A 6,625-nucleotide genomic window follows, 5' to 3' on the forward strand; every position below is an offset into this window, starting at 1 on the left:
CAGGGTCGAGCACGGTGGAGGAACAGGGAGGAAGTGGAGAGTGAGAAAACATAAAGAAGTCAGGAAGGGCCAGAAGAGGAACTTCCTGTGAGTAAAGCCCCATACTCGGTGATTTATCTGTAGAGTCTGAATACAAGAGCTGTGAGGTCTGGGCAGTTGGAATGGAGGCTGAGCAGGAGATAGATGTGGTAGAGGCAGGGGTGGATGGGAGATCCTTGAAGATAGAGAAATGGCCTCGTGTGACAGAGTACAGAAATACTACAAAAACTCACTTGTAGAAAGCACGTTCTGCATACAATCAGACATGGAATTGTCCCATGCATTCCATAATAATTAAGAAAAAGATACTAGCAGAGCATCGCTTAAAGGTACTACAAGAAAATAGGTGAGAAGACCAGGACGTTTTGTTTTGTTTGTTGGTTTGTTTGTTTGAAATAAAGAACAATCAAAGGAAAATGATGGACCAAAATTAACAATCATTCTTGGGGGGAAAAAAAACTCCACCCACAATTCCTCAGTAAAAAGGATTACACACATTCTCGGCATAATACGTCTCTCTCAGGCCAAAGGCTATCCTTGTGCTTCATGTGGATGCTATGAAATCATTCCAGCTGAGGTCAGGAAAATACCAAGTATGACTTTCCCTATTTAAGTTAAAATATTGGAAGCTTATTCCAAAATATTGGAATAAACTTGAAATACGGTGATTGAATGGAAGGACATTAAACTATAACTCACTAGACACGTTATTTTACTCTATAGACAAACACAAGAAATCACCTGAAATAAGCTACAAAAGTAAGATAAACCAGTAAGTTAGAGAAAGAATCTTTTTTTTTTCTTTTGAGACGGAGTTTCCTTCTGTTGCTCAGGCCAGAGTGCAGTGGTGCAATCTTGGCTCACTGCAACCTCTGCTTCCTGGGTTCTAGCGATTCTCCTCCTCAGCCTCCCAAGTAGCTGGGATTGCAAATATGCGCCACCATGTCTGGCTGATTTTTCTTGTATTTTTTAGTAGAGATGGGGTTTCACCATGTTGGACATGCTGGTCTCGAACTCCTGACCTCAGGTGATTTGCCTGCTTCAGGTTCCCAAGTGCTGGGATTACAGGCATGAGTCACCGTGCCCGGCCAGAAGAATCTTAATATACAAAAATGAATAGCTTTTTAATATAACAGACTATCCCAATTCCATGAAAGAAGAAAATACACCCATTAAAATAGAAACTATGGTGCCTAGAATTAAACTGTACAAAAAAACTACATGACCCATATAATTTTTTTATGTTGAAATAATTTTAAACGTGAAAAAATAGCAAAGATTCATATAAATCCTCAACCACCTTGTCCTAATGTTAGCTTTATATAATTGTATTTATATATAATAGTTGTTATATATAAAATAATTGTATATGTACATTTATCATATTATATATAATCATACATATACATTTATTGTATTATACATAATATACAGCTGTATATGTAATTGTAATATAATAATTATACACATAATACTATATGTAGTACAATTATCTAACCAGGAAATGGATGTTAGCATATTGTACCATTACCTAATGTGCAGACCTTATTTGAATTTTGTCTACATTTGTCTGAATGTCCGCTTTCTTCTCCAAGATCTAATCGAGGATCTCACATTGCACTTAGTTGTTATCTGTCCTTAGATTCCTCCAGTCTGAGACAATTTCTTATTTTTTCCTTGTCTTTTGTGATTGTGACACTTTCGCTAGCATGGTCAATTCTTTTACAGAATGTTTATCAATTTGGATTTCTTTGATGTTTTCTCATGATTAGGTTGAGGTCATGCATGTTTGTCTTCTGTGTTCAGTCAGCATGCCCCAGCCTTTTTGGAATATTTCTTCATGTTCTGGCGTCACAATTCATTCCAATGTTATCTTGTATATTCCCTGCCCCAGCCCTGGAAGTAACCACTTCTCCACAGATCCTTGGCTCCCTTGTATTCAAAATAGTATTTAGAAACCAAGGCGGGGCACGGTGGCTCACGCCTGTAATCCCAGCACTTTGGGAGGCCGAGGTGGACTGATCTCGAGGTCAAGAGACGGAGACCATCCTGGCCAACACGGTGAAACCCCGTTTCTACTAAAAATACAAAAAATTAACTGAGCGTGATGGCATGCGCTTGTAATCCCAGCTACTCGGGAGGCTGAGGCAAGAGAATCGCTTGAACCCGGGAGGCAGAGGTTGCAGTGAGCCGAGATTGTGCCATTACACTCCAGCCTGGGTGAAAGAGGGAGACTCAATCTCAAAAAAAAAAAAAAAAAAAAGTAATATTGATTAAACATCAAATTGCATGAGAATGCATAGCAGGATACCAAGCAAATACAACTTTTAAATATACAGACAATAATATTTAAAATACAAACCAAACATATAAATCATGCAGGGGGATTAACACGTTTCTAGATAGTGGTAACAGCTGAGAATGGCTGGATGAATTCCAGAGAAATGTCATATATTGCTTCAATTTTATTTAAAATATATTATTACCTATGTCTTACATATTTTATTTTAAATAATGGGCAAGGATATTATAAACTCTGCAGAAGTAAGTGTAATCCTGTTTTTTCCTGCCCACATTAAAGATGGCCCAGATGCTCGCCCTGACCCTGTTGACCGCCCACAGCCATCATGGCGACCGGAAGTCCTAAGAGCTTACTTCCCTCAGTTCTCAGAAAGCCCTCCTTCTCTGCGAGCATGTTTTCAAAAGAAGTTGAGAACGAGAGCAACCGACCTAAGGGGATTCTCCCATTTGGCCCGTCCTCCCCTGAAGTCACCACCTGCTGCTTTTCTGGAGCGCTTACCAGGTGAGTTTCAGGAGCCCCAGGGTACAGGAAGGAGAAACGGAGGCTTGTTGCTGCGACACCACCAGGCTGCTCTGTGTTCTGCTCCTCTTGGTTAGCAAGGAGGGAGTACGACCAAGCGCGTGTCAGAAGGGGAAACAGGGCCCTCCCCTTGCTAAAAACAAATCCCTCTAGAAGCTCGGCATCCTGTTAGTCATAGCTTCAATTTATGACTTCAATGACTTGGCTTGGGCAGTCTTTAATGTCTCTCATACTTAGTTTGTTTTAATTTCTGTAATAATAGTTTTTACACCAATGTTTATGTTGCTAATACTAATAATTTTACACTGTAACTGTGTAACTTTAATTATTAGACGTTTTAACCCAACTAACAAACATACGAAAGCTTCCTAAGGGAAACAATTTTTTTTTCTTTTTTTTTTGAGACTGAGGCTCGCTCTCTCGCTAGGCTGGAGTGCAGTGGCATGATCTCGGCTCACAGCAACCTCTGCCTCCCAGGTTCAAGCAATTCTTGTGCCTCAGCCTCCCGAGTAGCTGGGACTACAGGCGTGCACCACAACGCCCAGCTAATTTTTTTATTTTTTATTTATTTTTATTTATTTTATTTATTTATTTTTTTGAGACAGAGTCTCACTCTGTCGCCCAGGTTGGAGTGCAGTGGCAGAGTCTCAGCTCACTGCAAGCTCCACCTGCCGGGTTTACGCCATTCTCCTGCCTCAGCCTCCTGAGTAGCTAGGATTACAGGCGTCCACCACCACGCCCAGCTAATTTTTATGTTTTTAGTAGAGACAGGGTTTCACCTTGTTAGCCAGGATGGTCCCGATCTCCTGACCTTGTGATCCGCCCGCCTCGGCCTCCCAAAGTGCTGGGATTACAGGCGGGAGCCCCTGCGCCCCGCCGGAAACAATGTTTATTCGGGAATAGAGCATTGCCATTGGGAATAGATATGCCATATTAAACTATGTGTATATTCAGGGAGATAAAGGAAGACAGAAATGGGGAGGATTGCATGTTGTTTTGACAGAATTTTCCTTGGCTACAAAGATCAGTAACAAGGGTGACATTAGTCCGAGGTTGGACCAGCAGAAATATTTTTTAAGGTTGTGAAGACCTTTATGCAAGGTTGTGGCTTTTGTGGAGTCTTTTTCATTTTCAGGCGTACAAGGATAACAGTCCTCTCTTCATGGCTTTCCTGGCTCTATTTGTTCAGGGTTACCTTAACATAAGTGACTCCATTTTGTTCTGACAACTTTCAGATTTCCCCTTGTGATCAAGAAGTTTCTCTGAAAGCGTTCTTCTGCCTCAGCCTCCCGAGTAGCTGGGACTACAGGTGCTCACCACCACACCCAGCTAATTGTTTTTGTATTTTTAGTAGAGACGGGGTTTCACTATGTTGGCCAGGCTGGTCTCGAACCCCTGACTTGTGATCTGCCCACCTTGGCCTCCCAAAATGCTGGGATTACAGGCATGAGCCACCGTACCTGGCCAGCATTTTTTTCAAAGAATTACTGTGGCATTTTTTCCAGTGTCATTGTGTTCTGTGGTTCTTATCTAGTCTTCACATTTATTTACATAATGAACTTTAGTGATGGATTTCCACAGAATTTTTGTCACTACGTGGTTGCCTAGAAGTATATATACTAAGATGGAACATATTGAAATATGAGCTAACTTTTCTCATTCAATTATTGATTACTTAGTTAGTTTGTTTATTATTTGGGGGATGGGATCTTGCAATGCTGCCCCGACTGGACTCAAACTCCTGGGCTCAAACTCCTGCCTCAGCCTCCCAAGTAGGTGGGATTACAGGCATGTACTACATCACCTGGCTCAATTATTTATTATTTATAACTCATTATACATATATTCAGATAACTTAATCTGTGAGCTAAACTCTCCACTTTGTTGGCAGTCATTTCTGTGTTTGCTGTGTGGCTACGGATGCTATGTGTTTCCTCTATGCTTGAGATAGGATGATGGGGATTCTTCAATGGCTGTGTGAGTTGTTATTCTAGGGCACTTAAGAATATGAGTTGGTCAATTTTTTATATCTCTACTGATATTCTGTTGTTCTGTTAATTGCTAAAAGACTATTGATCAGATTTCCCACAAGAGGGGAGGATTATTCTATATCTGTTTATCATTCTACCCATGTATACTATACACATATTGAAAGTGTTAATATGTATACACAAAATTAAAATTGTTCTTCTTATTGAAGTGATCTACTTTATATTTAGTAATGCTGTTTAGGTAAAATGTATTTTGTCTAACGTTATTGGAGGTGCACCTGCTCCCCATTGATTACATTTTTACACAGATGGTCATCTTGCATTCTTTTATTGGAATCTTAATATAACTTCTTCTTTGGTTTTACTTCCTGTAAGATGGAGGGAAATGCTCTTGAAGCCTAATTTGTCTGACATTCATATTGTTGCTCCAGATTCTTTTTAATAACCATGAATATGATATATCATTGCCATTGTCATGTGAGGGGTGGGGAAGTGGCCCCAGCTGGAAATATTTGTGCAGATGAGTATTTAAAATGATAAATGAGGCCGGGCGCGGTGGCTCAAGCCTGTAATCCCAGCACTTTGGGAGGCCGAGATGGGCGGATCACGAGGTCAGGAGATCGAGACCATCCTGGCTAACACGGTGAAACCCCGTCTCTACTAAGAAATACAAAAAATAGCCGGGCGAGGTGGCAGCGCCTGTAGTCCCAGCTACTCGGGAGGCTGAGGCCGGAGAATGGCGTGAACCCGGGAGGCGGAGCTTGCAGTGAGCTGAGATCTGGCCACTGCACTCCAGCCTGGGCGACAGCGCGAGACTCCATCTCAAAAAAAAAAAAAATAAATAAAATAAAATAAAATAAAATGATAAATGTTGGCCAGGCGTGGTCGCTCACAGCTGTAATTACAGCACTTTGGGAGGCCGAGGCAGGCAGATCACGTGAGTCCAGGAGTTCGAGACCAGCCTGGCCAACATGTTGAAACCCTGTCTCTACAAAAATACAAAAATTAGCCAGGCATGGTGATGCACACCTGTAATCCCAGTCACTGCAGCTCCCTGCACCTGCACTCCCCGCACACCACATTCTCTTAACCAGCCCTATTCTTTTTAGCTCCTATCATGTGTACATATACCTTTTTCTGTACCACAAACATTCTGTATAATCTCTTGTGTTGTTATGTTTTATCGTTCAGATCACGGATATACGTCCAACCCATTAAATAGTACAAAGAATAAGGAACATGTGCAAAATATATTTGTGGAATGAACAAAAGAAGTGCCATAGAGCAGTACAGTTTAACAGAAATATAATCTAAGCCCCAAATGTATATTAAATTTTCTAGCAGCTGCATTTAAAAAAGCAAAAACAAGATAAAATTAGTTTTAATAATACATGTGTAGTTGTATATGTCTACACATATATGTTTGTGTATATATATATACTTTTAAGGCCAGTGCAGTGGCTCACACCTGTAATCCTAGCACTTTGGGAGGCTGAGGCAGGCAGATCACTTGAGGTCAGGATTTCGAGACCAGCCTGGCCAACATGGTGAAACTCCATCTATATTAAAAAATACAAAAAATTAGCTGGGCGTGGTGGTGCACACCTATAATCCTAGGTACTCGGAAGGCTGAAGTGGGAGGATTGCTTGAACCCAGGAGGTGGGGGTTGCAGTGAGCTGAGGTCACACCACTGTACGCTCCAGCCTGGGTGACAGAGCAAGACTCTGTCTCAAAAAAAAAAAAAAAGGCCGGGCACGGTGGCTCAAGCCTGTA

At 41.3% G+C, this 6,625-nt stretch overlaps 1 long non-coding RNA gene across 1 annotated transcript; it reads right to left on the minus strand.

Moving 5' to 3' along the window:
* Positions 1 to 421: 421 nt before the first annotated feature.
* Positions 422 to 2,958, minus strand: LOC112617903. Its single transcript, XR_003117983.1, has 2 exons — positions 2,840 to 2,958; positions 422 to 2,279 (listed from the first exon to the last, which is right to left on the minus strand). It is a non-coding gene; the product is annotated as an uncharacterized LOC112617903 (long non-coding RNA).
* Between the last annotated feature and the right edge of the window lie 3,667 nt (positions 2,959 to 6,625).

This window comes from Theropithecus gelada, unplaced genomic scaffold (genome assembly GCF_003255815.1).
Source record: "Theropithecus gelada isolate Dixy unplaced genomic scaffold, Tgel_1.0 HiC_scaffold_590, whole genome shotgun sequence".
Classification (NCBI taxonomy): domain Eukaryota; kingdom Metazoa; phylum Chordata; class Mammalia; order Primates; family Cercopithecidae; genus Theropithecus; species Theropithecus gelada.